The sequence below is a fragment of the Parasteatoda tepidariorum genome, chromosome 3 (genome assembly GCF_043381705.1).
Source record: "Parasteatoda tepidariorum isolate YZ-2023 chromosome 3, CAS_Ptep_4.0, whole genome shotgun sequence".
NCBI classification, from domain to species: Eukaryota; Metazoa; Arthropoda; class Arachnida; order Araneae; family Theridiidae; genus Parasteatoda; species Parasteatoda tepidariorum.
The window spans coordinates 789,943-804,828 of record NC_092206.1 but is presented as its reverse complement, the minus strand read 5'-3'; the positions used below and the strand labels follow the sequence as shown (position 1 = coordinate 804,828).

Below are 14,886 nucleotides of genomic sequence, written 5' to 3'. Positions count from 1 at the left end.
TATATATATTATTTGCAAAGAGTTTGCAACGAATCCTGTAAAAAAAAATTTAAAAAAGATTGTGAAACTAATTGCAAAAATATAAATCACTACAAAATGAAAAATATGTATCTTGTAACAATTGCAATGCAATTAATAAATTAGACCCCGATAATTTTGATAATTTTGTTTTGTAACAGGCGTTGACATTCGATTCCTTTTTGGTTCTATCAACTCTGCAGCTATGTAATTTTAAACTGTACCCAGAAGATAAGGGAACTCCCGGATCAAGCATTGGGACAAACTAGCTTTCCTGGAGGACTATTTGAAGGAACACATCAACCCGCATTTGCGCTATTTGGAGACGAAAACCACGAAAGCCTCCCGAGAGCAAGAGATTTCTAGCGATAATAAGTCATGATACATTGGATACTTAACGTCAGGACTGTGATCGGTGCGAGTCGGAAGCAGTATTTGTACTGTCCAGCGAACGTTAGGATTCGAACCTAGGTCCATCTCATTGAGCGCTGTGGCTGTTAAACTATAATCACAATAATAAATAAAGTGTAAAAATTTTTTCTAATTTTAAAATTTAATAATTTCGAATAAAAAGAGGAATTAAAATTTTATTTTTGGTTTTTCTTCCTTTTAGCTGTGATGACCACTGATCAGGGTAAGAGGTGAGGAATTTTGTAAGCTTAGTTACAACTATTTTATCAGAGACGTGACGGCTCAGGGCCTTCCAATGAGGTAGTCCGGGTTTGAATCCCAGCGATAGATTCCGCATCCGGCTTGCACCGACCATAGTGATGATGTAAAAATATCCTCAGTGGTAGTTCATGGGTCAGAATTCCCTTGTCATCGGGCTAACCATGGGAGATTTTCGTTGGTTTTCTCTAAATGTAAGGTGAATGCGGGTTAGTTCCATCAAAAAGTCCTCCACGAAGGCAAATTTCTACCTATACTTGATCCAAGAGTTTCCTTGTCTTCTGGATTGGGTTCAAATGAGATTCATCTGCTTATGTTCAACGGATTTGAACATAAGTAGATGAATAAAATAGCTCTTCAACGACGGTTATAAAATAAAATAAAATTATTTTATCAATTTAAAAAAAATCTCTTATTTTAGCATAAATATAGGAAATAACAAAAATAAAATTATATTTGCTGTCTTTAAAACAACAAAAGGATGTGTGTCAAATATTTTTCTAAAAGATCAAAAAAAATTCGAAGTAAATGTTTTGTTTGGGTTTCAAAAGTTGTTTGAGTAGAAATAAATTAAAATATTTTGTGTTTAAGCATTAAAGGAAATATCAGAGATTAGAAACAGCTTACATTTTACTTGAGAAGGAAAAAAAAACTGATAATAACATTGAAAAGGCATATATTATCCTTCCGACGTTTCCTGTTTTCTTACGATGGCTGTTCGTAAACTATCAGCTGTTTTTGGTGACATATTTAAATAAACAATGAATAATATACCTTGGAATGTAACTGATAATTTAAGTTGCCAGTTTTTTTAACTAAACATATTTGAATTTGAAGGGAAAAAAAACTAGTGATTTGAAAGAAAAATGGGTTTTTCTTTGTGAAAAAAAAATTCATTTATCAAACAATTTTAAACTTAGAACAATCTAAACACCACAATTTGAACTAGTACAAAATAGTAAGAAGAAAAAAAACTGGAAAAACTTGAAGTTTGAGAAACAATTTTTTTTTTTTTTTTTTTAAATGAATCTAAGCGGAGAATGCTAACTCTGTAATGAGAATTACTCCAGAACCAGGCTGCACGTCTTTAGGAAAGTTTGAACAAGGAGAATTTTGTTTTTTCAGAATTTTGATACGTTAAGAATTGGTAAAATTTAAAATTAAAATGTAAAAATTTTTTATGCGATTTTAAATCAGCGAAAGCAACGTTTTTTTTTTAAAGTAATCTTATCGAAAACGAAAAACCTTCATTAAAAAGTCTGAGTAAAACAATTAATAAGAATAATAATTAGAAATAAATATATATTTTTTTCTTATTAATATTCAAAATCTCAATTACTTTTCCTTTCTCTCAATCACCACATTCTTCAAACTTCAGCATTTCACTCGTTGATTTCACCTGCCCTAATATAAAATAGGATTTCAAAATTAAATTAAAAAATAAAATTAGAAATACTTGCGTATTTTAGAGTTATTTCGATTCAATTTATTCTTTTAATTCTCTAAATAATTTTTTTAATGCAACCTGAAAGAGACATTTAAAATAATGTTGGTTAGGAATGTTGTTAAAGCTGCACACTGGGTATTGGCGACGGTCTGGAAAACATCCCTGAGGAAGACATGCAATTTTGATTCACTGCTCACGACCTACGCATGAAGTTGATCATTTTACGGTAGAACAGTCTAACGATACCGCGCACCCACGGTCCCTACGCAGGTTACTCAGAGAAGTCCGCTTACTGTCCAGTGATGCTTGATTTCGGTGTTCAACTGGGTCAGTCTAACGAGGGACACAATCTGAAAGAGACATTTAAAATAATGTTGGTTAGGAATGAAAAATAAAAACACGAATCTGAAAACCGAAATGAAAATTTAAATCTAAGAACTTTTAAACTTATTCCTTTAATTTGTTGAACGGCTGCTAGTATGTTAAATTATTAAACTCAACCGGAATAACAATAAAATTGAAAAAAAACAACATATATTTACATTTATATTCTAACCACTGTTTGATTGAATAGTAAGGCTCCATATCACGTGTGCCTGATAACGAAACAAATTTTCAATCATTCCCTGACAGTAAGAAATATAATTTATCGTCATCTATCATCCGTCAAGAGTTAAAACCTCTTTCCAAATCTAGAATGATAACATTTCAATTGGAAGCTATGTAACTCTACAAGTTTCAACCCTATTTGGATATCTGAAAATGTTAGCCTTTCAAACAGACTAAGAGAATATTCAATACTGTATTGGAGCTAACATCTGAATATAAGTTTCAATAGTTTCCTGGTCACCACTATTTATATTCGACTTGCTAATATATTATTTTCTTTAAATTGCAGTTACTGAATTTTGACGTTCTTCACCTGGGAAGATGCCGGAAGTGATGCTTATTTAACGTTACCCAGTGGCCACCTGTGAACCTAAGTCACGGAGGCGGAAACCTTACCCACCCCACACATAACAGTTCATAGGGTGGGCCACGTTCACACAACAGAGGACAATACATACATCCATGCCCTAAGCGGGATTCGGACCCACAGCCATTGGATTTGCTATAATAACAGTACAAATTACCTGATAACAATATAAATTACAATTGTTTTCTAATTAGTGCAACAAAAGAAAAACTAGAAAAGAAAATATAACAAAAAACAGCATTTTTCAAGAAGACTTACCAAGAGAAAAAAAATTACTCGTGCTAGACCTAAAAAAAAAAATTAGGGCACACCACCTTTTAAAGACTTGTTATTGTTGTAGTTCATTTACGTCGCACTAGAGATGAATAATGGGCTATTGGCGACGGTCTGGGAAACATCTCTGAGGATGATCCGAAGACATGCCATCACAATTTTGATCCTCTACAGAGGGGATGGCATCCCCTGCTTCAGTAGCCCTGCACACGAAGTCGAGCACTTTACTACGGCAGAACAGTTTAACGAGGACCGATACCGCACACCCTCGGTCCCTACGCAGACTGATCCAAGTGGGTCACCCACCCGCACACTGACCGCACAGCTAGTGATGCTTGACTTCGGTGATCTGCTGGGAACCGTGTCTTAACGATCAGTCCACTACGAGACCTAAAAAGGAGTATTTGTCGAATATGGGAGACTTCTTTTCGTGTTCTTCCCATCACGAACCTATAACCCACAAGTCCCGAATTTTTATGTCGCTATGTATTTTCAATTACCTAGAAATCTTATAATGACCTCTGATTATTTTCATCTTCAGACTAACTTTATTCAAGGTTTTCTTCTCACGCTTCAAAACCCTAATTCTACCACAATTTAAGGTTTTTAAACGAAAGGTTTTATTCTCCAAGGTTTTGGATGTGAGCAGATTGTCACAGATCTCGCTTTAAGGTTATGTGGTTTACACGTAAACCACATAACAATACCTTTTCAGGTTTACATTAAAAGGTTTTTGCTGAGTGAAAATAAACATTATTTTGATATCTGGGACAAAGCTTTGCTTCCGGGAAAAAAAACGGAAGTTAATTGATTTGGGAGATATAAGTAGGTACGTATCTCCCACTTTTCACCAAAGCGATTTTTAACCCAAAAGATAATTAATGATGTACACCTGTGGGCACAGGTGTTCTCCGAATATCAAACCTACTTACTTTTCCCAAATCGATTAACTTCCGTTTTTTTTTCTCTCCCTGAATTCCGGAAGCAAAGTTTTTCCTTTTCTTCTCTGGAGGAAATAAAAAGGGAGTCATTTTATTTCGTTACGGAGAGTTGGATTTTATTTCACTCTTTCTTTCACCTTTCATTTACTTATTTTGTCGTAAGTGTCATGTTTTTTCTTTCTTTTTTTTACGAATGTCAACTCAGAAAATAAAAAACTTTCATTCGGTTTGCGAACAAAAAAGACATCTTGTAAAAGAAAAAAAAATCGTGATCCGTGTTAAGTGATTATGTACATTTTCCTTTTGTGTGCATTTGTTTAAAATGGAAATAAAACAAAGACATTTTGTTTTTTGTATTGAATAAACGCAAAATAAATTCAGTGGCGAAAGTTGAACAATAAATATAGAAAGTGATAAAAATAATTTGAATGATAATAAGATAATTTACTTTGGAGACAGAAAATTTAAAAAAAAAAAAGACGCGTGTTTAACATTGGTCAACTGTTAAATGAATAACAATATAGCAAGTCAATGCTAAAAAACGTTCAATCGTTTGTGAGCTGTTCTGTCCTTCCAACTTACATGAGGCCGGGGGCCGCAATTAAAAACAAGAGTCAAATAGCGGTCCGCAACTTTACCAAAATTTCATCTAGGACTCTTTTATGTTGGTAGGAACATCAAATATGACTGTCAGATTTTTATCAAGTTGTACAACACAAAAGTATTGAATTACAAATTAAAATTAGATGTAGACTTTTCAGCAACATACACGATTATTTTTGTATTTGAAAAAATATTTTCTCGGGTGCAAAACCTGAGAAATAAACTTTTTTGCTCCGTTGGGATGTTAAATTTCACAGAAACGAAGAAATTAGGTGTTTTTTTAACGAAAGGAAAAAACATTTTAAATACATACAGATTTTTTACGAAAATTGTCCCCAAAAAATGACAACTAATATATTTTAGTTTGCGGGCTCCCCCAAAAAAGGCTTCGCTGGCGGCCAGTTGGTTACCACTGGTCTATATGATATGTGGTTCAATGAAATATTAGTCTTTAAAACCACATCTATGTTGCTAATAAAAATGTGTGGAATTCTTTGAAACATACAGAGAAAAGCTGTTGCATTCGAGGTATTATTTTCAGGGAAAGTTCGTCAATGGAGACGGAATTTTTATGGTTAAAATGGATCTTTAATGAAATTTTTCTTTGTAAAAACGTTTATTTCACAAAATGTATTTTGTTACAAAAACTGACAATGACACAATTGAAATTCAAAAATTGCTGAAAGAATGATAAAATAAAATCTTTTAGATTTGTGATTAAAGGGGCGAAAATAAAACGCCCATTGGAAATGCATGATTCGATATTTTAATACATATTAAAAATATGGGGATTTTCAAAACCATACGTATTGCCGAAAAAAGAAAAACGATAGATTAGATTTACGTTAAAATTTACTCAAATAAAATCAGGTCAAAAGTTATTACTATTTTCACGATTCGCTCGTCGTTACAATCGTTATAATTAAAAACGATTATAATTAAAATCGTCGCTACTGTTATTGTTTAATATTTTATTGTCGTTATAATTAAAAAGATTATTTATTTAAGAAAAGCGTGAAAATCTGACAGTTCCAAAGAACGATCGAACGCATTTAGTCGAATTAAAAGCAGAAGGACTAAGGAAATCCGTGGCGATAACCATCGAAAAAAAGCCATTATCCAATTAGCTACATTAATTTAGGTTTGGCGGATCCAAAACTTAAAAGCGCAATTCAAAATTTTATATTCCTTTCTTTTTACTTTCCAAAAAAAAATTATGATAGTTTTTTTTAGAANCCTTCAATATATATATTAGAGCCGTGATGGCTCAAGGGATAGAGCGCTCGTCTTCCAATGAGGTGAACCGGGTTCGAATCCCAGCGATGGCTGATCGATACGAAATCCGCACCCGGCTGCACCGACCACTGGGCTGACGTAATATATCCTCAGTGGTAGACGGATCGTGGGTTAGAATCCCCTTGCCGTCGGGCTAACCGTGGGAGGTTCACATGGTCTTCCTCTCCGCGTCACGCAAATGCGGGTTAGTTCCATCAATAGGTTGCATAGTGCGTATCTCAATGCATAGTGGCCTCTTCCCATCTATGAGGGGAGGGGGTTGTTATTGACGCCGCAGATTTTAAAAACATTTACAATGTAAAATTTGGGAAAAAGTGAGTTCATTTAAACCTGGAGTAAACAGGGAAGTCTTAAAACGCTAAAGAAGTTTTTTCCAAAATATTCAAAGAAATTATTTTCTCTTTGTGTAAATCTGATACCATAATTTGTTTACATTTTCAGCATTTGAAATTCTATAGTTTACTCGATCTGGGCCCAGTAGTCGCCAAACTAATGAAGCTTCTGAGTTAACGTTTTTAAATCCTTCTCTGAGCTAACTCACCAGAAGCAACTTTTTTTTCTTTCTTTCTTACGGTTTATCAGAGCTCAGTGAACGCTGGCCAACAGACCTTATTTTTTTCTATCCTTAAAATTAGAATTTATCCTGAATAAGGGTTTCTTCCCTCTCAAGTTCTTCAATACATTTATTAAAATTCCGCCATTTTCTAGAAAACTTAGTCAATTGAATATTTTAACATGACTCTTTTGCTTAATGTCTCTTCATCTTTCGGATGAAACTGTGGTCTCAAAATAATCTTGCATTATATTTTTTTAGAGGATCATAAAATTCGGAAAAAGCAAGAAAACAATAAACCTCAAAGGGAAAAGGAAGTTATTTATTGAGTTGAAATTCGATAGATGATAGAATTTTAAATCATGCTGCACATCAACGACAATTGTTGAATCGATTTCTTTATACAAACATTTATTCGAATCATAAGTAAAGAACAGAAGAAGAAAAAAATCCATTTTTTTTAAACATTCTTCTTATATTTCATTACCTCCACGATGACATAATCAAATACTAGAAATAGGGATCTATACAGTCCCTGGCAAAATGATTGGACGCACTATAAAGATTCTATGTAGAATCTTCATTATACAGCTCATACTCTATACAGCGCTTTATTGTTTTTACGAGACTGAAATTTGTTTGTGCCTCTATACGCTTCTGTATCAATGGTTCAACATTGTCACGCAATACGTTGAAAATAAATACAATTAGGAAATATATAAGAAATCTCATGAATACATGACATGGATGTTTAACTGTAAAAGTATTGCCTATAAACGCGTGCAAATCATGTCATTATTAAAAAACTGCAGTGTGTCTCGTAAATTAATATAATTATTATAATATATGCACTAATATAATACCTGATATAATAAACATTCAATATTTATGTTATCTATCGTCTCATTTTACCCATTGATGCACGAACGTAAACAAGTGCTAACAGTCAGCATAAAAGCTGTATCATCACCTGATAATTAAAACTTTACATAGAATTTTAGAGTGCTTCGAATAATTTGACCACGGACTGTAGATCCCTATTTTTGGTCATTTTAGATTCGCCTTAGTCGGCAAAAATAAACAAATACTGTAGTCATCTAATTTAATTCAAATGAAAGGTGTCACTTTGCATTAAACGAAATGTGCGAATTTTTTGTGTTGAAAACTGTTGACATCCGAAACAATTTGAAGAACTTTTTTTTCTCCATGAATTCAGCTTTTATTCCAAAATGTGACATTTCCCCACAATTTTGTAGTTTTTTTAATTCAGCTTTTTTTAAAAAGAATGGAATTTTAATATTTTACGCAAACATTGTCCCTTCTCCGGCCTTGTTAGAAAAAATAAGCAAATCACATCCCCCAGTTAGGTGCTTACATTACATATGAACATATGTAACTCATACAAGTGCTTCAGTCCCAACATTTATGAATTGCATATTTGTAAATTTTAAAAGAGCATAACTGCATTTTTTTTTAAAAAAAGAAAGCAAATAGTTCCGAACATTTTTGTGAAATTAAATCTTGGTGTCGTTTAATCTTATTTCAGTTTTTAGTTAGTATTTTAGGAAAATTAATAAATAAAAACTGTGTGTGACGGACGTGACAGTCATTTTTAAATTTAAGTGTTGTATTATTGAAATTTTCGAAAATTCTAACAAATGAGACACCAAGACTTAATTCCACAAAAATTATTAGAACTGCTCGATTTTTACTATCTAAAAGTATTTTTAATTTCAATTTTTTTTACAAACGACATACTGTTTTTCAAAAGTTTTCTGCTTCATAAAAAACTCTCAACGTTATTTATGCATTATGAGGGCACCCTCCATGGGCTGTTGAGCCACTAAGTTTAGTTTTCTATTTTCTTTGCCACTGAGTTTAGTATTCTATATTAGTAACATTACAATTTCGAGCAAACTCTAAACATCTTTATGATTTTTAGATAAAAATATTTATTTTTTCATAACTACGCTAATTTAATAGATAATATAATGTTGATAATATTTTTTATACAGAAATGTATATTGGTTATTACTATTTTTACTGCAATGTGCATCGGAATTTCGAAATTCAATTAATATATAATTTTAAACCTTCAATGGAATAATTCATTTTTCATCTGTTATTTTGCTTTAACTAATTTATTTTATCATAAAATAGTAAGACTGTTTGCTTTATACTTATTTACTTTTATGTTAAAGTTGTAATATTCTATTTAGATCCAAGCTAATTAATTTTGATCGAGCATTCTAATTTGATTCTATTTTTTATCATAAACGTAATAAGATTATTCGTGCAATGAGCAGACTTAATTCACCATTGCTCCAAATATTTGAAAATACACGGTTTCTAAAATAAATATACCGAAGAAATGTGGAAAAAAATTATTAAAAAAAAAGAAAGAAAAGAAGAAAAAAAGCATGCACGCCATTTGATGCGAGAAATATCGTTTTATTTTATTTATTTATTCTCAAAATGCGTTGATGTGTTACAAATTGGTGACACGACGTCGCTGTACAGATCACTTTTCTTTCACGCTTTTAAATGATATCCCCTTCTTTTTTTTTTTTTTAAATCGATTTCACCTTAATCACTCATTATTTTAATGATTGAATTCAATCCGTATCCGTTCTCAATTTATTTAATGTATCACGTTGGTTTTAACTTAAATCTCTTGTTCAATTTATTGATTCTGTATTTCTATGTGTTTCAAACTGTATAAACATTATTTGTATTTTGAATCTGTTTCAATCAAATTCATGAGGAGAAAATAGGTAGGGATCGGCCATAAAGCCGAGTTTATGGGTTACGATAATATACATATAGGTGTATCATGTTGCGAGCTTTTACGATAAATAACAAATAAGACGTGATAATTATTCTCGCCTATAATTATCGAAAACTGTTACATCGCCATTCATATCGATATCATAACGTGTCAAGAAAGATAATAGCGTCAACATTATCCGTAATTGTTATACAGTTCCTGGCCAAATTATTAGATAAGATTATTTGCCGAATCTCTATTATGAGGTGATACTCTACAGCTTTATTGTTTTTATGCGGATGAAACCGGTTTACACTTCTTTACGTTCTTGTATCAATGGGTTAAATTTGACAATGTATATGATAAATTCGGCCATTGGAAAAACTAGACGATATATTATATCAATATAGAATAATTATTATAATATCAGGTATTATATTAGTATGTTATATAATAATTAGATCAAATTATGAGACGCATTGTAGTGTCTTGATAATGACATGTTTTGCACGAGTTTATGGGCAATACTTTTATATTTAAGCACACATGATGTCATTAGTTTTTATTCGGGAGATTTTTATATACTTCCTATTTGTATTTAACTTATAACATTACAATGTTAACCCACTGATAAAGGAACGTAAACAAATGTTCATCCGAGTAGATACAAATTGCTCAAGAAAATGACATCTTTTAAATCAACTACAGAAATAAAAAAAAAATAGGGGTAAATAATTGACATTTTACAAAATTTCCCGATCTTCTACTAAGAATAGCTTTTATAGTTTGGTTGTGTTTCCCATTATTTTTCTGATTTCGGGGAAATTGCATTCTTTTTATTGATTATTTCATTTCATTTCAAATTTTTTTTTTTTTTATGCGAACCGGTAAGTGAAATGAATATCGTTTGATGTACGAAAAGGATTGCACGCGTCTCTGGCGGAAAACGACCGCTCATGTGTTATAAGACAAGAATAAGAGTTTTAATTTATGTCATTTTTATTTCCGTCTTACATTTAGGTCATAACGTGTAAAACAAGACACATGTTTACTCCTTTAAACGTCTCATTGAGGAAATAATAAACTTTAATCGGATTTTCTTTCGATCTGATCATGTTAAAGTACGTGTAATGTATTTTGCATGCGTTTAAGCGTGGGAAATCGACACTAGAGACATCTAGAGTTTTTTTTTTTCTTCTTAAATATTTTGAGCATGACCCTTATAATTATTATTAAATTAAAATTATCAAATTAACTACTAATTAAAATCATATAAGCTGAAAATTATTATTATTTCTTCAAATGGCGAGTGTTTGAAAAACTGTTCAGTTCATATCATATATGGCAGTACTTTTACTTTCGTTACTTGTACCGCCGGAACAAGTAAAAAGTACGTACTTTTACTTGTACTTCGTTACTTTTTAAATTTAGTACTTTTACTTGTACTTTCGTTACTTTTTTAGGGAAAAAGTACAAGTATTTGTAACGGAAATATCGAACGAAATCGTTACTTTTTTTCTAAAACTCGGTAAGCTTTTTAAAAAAAAAATATTAAATTGAAAAAAAATGCTTATGTTTTTTTTTAATTAATAAAATTAATGTGCAATATACATGCATTCACAGCTAACTTCGTGTTTAAATACCTTCTGTTTCAACTTATACTGCACATTCAATTATTTTTTACTAGCTCAAAGATCACAAAGCTATCTGAAACCCTGTGTTTGCTTTGTTTACGTTTGTGCTTTTGAAACGCGTCTCTAAAGAGTAAAACAATCTTAAATCAATGGTAATTTAAATAAATAAAAATAATAAACTAAAAATTAAAATCAATAGATAAAATTTCTTTTTCGTGCAAATCCATAAAAAGTTTGAAATTAAAACTATATTTGATTTTAAAATTATATTATACGATTATATTATAAAATTATATTATAATATTCTTTCGAATTTAAAAATAAATTTAAATCCATAACTTTCAAAATTAAAAATAATTAAATAAATGACAACAATTTGGCAAAAACTTTAAAGAGCATAAGAATATTATTCAATAAAATTTTAGGTGACTTTGAATTTTCGATTTTCTAGAAATGTACTTTTAAATCGTTACTTTTTTTGCTTAGTACTTGTACTTTTTACTCGTTACTTTTTAAAATATGAACTTTTTACTTTTTACTCGTTACTTTTTTTTAAAATACTTGTACTTTTACTCGTTACTTTTTAAAAGTAACGTTGCCATATATGGTTCATATACAGTCCCTGGCCAAATAAGATGCATCATAAGATTCTATGTAAAATTTTAATTATCAGGTGATTACTCTATACAGCTTTATTGTTTTTACGAGACTGTTTGCACTTGTTGACGTTCCTGTATAAATGGGTTAACATTGTATTGCAACTCGTTAAAAATTAATGCAAATGTTAAGTATATAAAAAATCTCCCGTATAAAAACTTATGACATGCATGTTTAACTATAAAAGTATTGCAGGCAACCTCGTGCGAAATATGTCATTATTACAGCCCTACAGTGCGTCTCATCATTTGATCTCATTATTATAATATACTAATATAATACCTGATATAATAATTATTCCATATTGATAATCGTCTCATAATGTATCCAATCGTCGAATGTATATTATATATCGTCTCATTGAACCCATTGATAGAGTTACGTAAACAAGTGCAAAACAGTCACATTAAAACAAGGCTGTATCACCTGATCATAATATGGCCATCAGGGACATTCGTCTTTCCTGAAATGCTAACTGAATAACCGTAGTGCAGGAACTCATTTCTTCAGAAATGCTTTTTTTATATATACATAATCTTTCTTTATTTGTTTGATTTCTTTCCCTCTTATCCTTTTCGATATTTTTTTTTAAAATAAAATGCTTACTTCAAAAACATAATTTATTTCATTTTCTTTCTCTCATTTTTCATATTTTCAATTTGTGGTGAGTGATATTACAATTATTTCAGACAATATTTTTGTAACAAATAAATTTAAAACTTGTTTTAAAGAAATTAAAAAGAAAATTAACATAACCCTATACGTTACTATGTATGCTTTATTAAAAAAAAAAACATTTCATGTTGCATTGCAGAAATTCAAATCTTGAATTTATTATGTACAAAAAATACTTATAATTTTACAGAAATAAACTTAGAGAGAAAATTTTACTTTCCCTTAGAAGGGAATAGAGAAACGTTTTACGTTCATAATATCAATAGTTTTTTTTTATAGTTTAAAATTTTAAATTTTTGAAAAGGTGGCCTCTATTAAAAATGTACCAAATTTCCTTATTTTGGCATTTTCAAGGAGATCTACCAAAAAACCTCCAATCATTGTTGCCAGAACTTAAAATTAAAAACTAGAAAATGGAAGCTCCACAGGTAGCGGATTCGAACATTTTGTGGCCCAAAAAAATACGTTTTATGTGTAGTTGTTCATTATTATAGTATTTATGTGTAGTATATATATGTAATACAAAAATTATAAATATTGTATTAATAAAAGCATTAAAACTCTTTTCATAAAGTGTCTTTGGTAAAGAATAGGTAAAGAGATATTCTATTTTGGGACTCATGGCTGAAAACATACCATTGAATTATAATTAGATTTATATTTCAAAGGAGTTATTTTCAGAATCTTTCCGTCTTTCACTTCCATATTGGGAAGCATTAAATAATTTTATTAATGCGTAGGGTTACAAGTTATGCGACGATTGAGCCTTTTCACTCATTTTCTGTTAGTACTTAATGGAGGAGCGATTGTTTTTGCTTGACTCTTGCTGCATGATGTAAAACATGTAAGACGTGCCGGAACATAGAGTTGAAATACCTACTATTTCAACTCTATGGCCGGAACCATCCGGAGTTTTGTCCACCCCCTTCCTTGTGAAGAGTGGATGTGAAATGTTATAGCCACCAGTCTACCCGTAAATAAAACTAATGGGGGAATAATTGGTTCACGACTGAATTATTTATATATATATATATTTTGTATATATATATAAGTAAAATTTCTTTGCATTTCGTTAAAAAATTTGTCAATTTCAATATTTCTTTTCAACTCAGATTAAAGGTCACGTGATTTATTTTTTCAGAAGACAAGCAATTAATAATGATTGGAGTTTTTTCGAATCCTGCTCGCTTTTTCCATTTTGCGATTTCACGAGTCTACAATTTGAAACATGGATATGGAAAGATTATAAACAAGTCAAGAATACAAACCTAAAGTCCTTTTTAAAAAAAGTAAAGAAACTGCAGACTTTTTAGAATCATTTTATAAAGAGGGAAGGGGAAAAAAATAAAAAATATTTCCGTAACGCATTTTTAAGGTGAGTAGCGTTCGAAAAATAATGAAAAGTCCAAAACATAGCTGGTTTTCAGCAGCGAATGTAGCACAATCAGTCAAGACTGCCTGCTAGAAGAAATAAAAGTCTTAATTTCATTTTTAAGTAAATTCTTAGTTTCTATTTCTCAGGCATAAAAATGACATTTCCGGTGGCTTGTTAAACATGTCACACCCTACTTGGCGCGATTATCCTCGGAAACAAAAGACACTTCGTAATAAAATATGTCACACCGCTTAAACCCCTTCATTCTTTCTCCGAATTTTGTCAAATGGGTGTTTGATAGTGTGTTGATACAACTTGTTCCACTTTTATAATTCGGAAAAAAAATTTATTTGTTTTTACTTTTTCCAAAATGTTTGAGAAGTCTGGGTGACGCTTGAGTTGCCCCGGAAAATTACCTAATCCTCTAGAAAATTACATTTCTAGAGCTCAAATTTTTCAATGCTTTTCATACTGCATTTCAAACTAAATTCGTAACTATGCCTAACAATACCTTATTTCGAAACTGGTAACTGAAATTTACGTGCATTGACATTTAAATATGTTTGTATAGACTAATGGTGGTTATCATTTTCATTGTGGAAGGGAAACAATAAAAAATGAAATGAAAGAAACTTTCTTTCATTCCTATCCAACAACCTAAAGGGAATTTACTCTACATTTTAATATTTATTCATTTTTTCTAACACTACATTCCCAGGCCAAATTATTAGACGCACTGTAAGATTCGATGTAAAATCTTCATTCTCAGCTTTATTGTTTTCACGCAGCTTTCATTTATTTACGCTCATGCGTCATAGAGTTAGCACTGTAATGAAATACGTTAAAAAATAAATACAATTAGGAAATATATCAAAAATCTCCCACATGAAAACCCATTACGAGTGCTAATAATCCAGGGTGACACGAACAAGATAAAAAAATTCTTTAAAGTCGTTTAATGAATATTTTTCAGCATATGTAAACTGCTGTTTGTAGAAAATG

At 30.9% G+C, this 14,886-nt stretch overlaps 1 protein-coding gene across 1 annotated transcript in view; it reads right to left on the bottom strand.

Moving 5' to 3' along the window:
* Window positions 1-2,695, bottom strand: part of LOC107442445 (serine protease 33) — a 77,636-nt gene extending 74,941 nt beyond the window's left edge. The window contains exon 1 of the mRNA XM_071178168.1: window positions 2,677-2,695. The gene's annotated coding sequence lies outside the window, so the exon portion shown is untranslated. The remainder of the gene's footprint in view (window positions 1-2,676) is intronic.
* Between the last annotated feature and the right edge of the window lie 12,191 nt (window positions 2,696-14,886).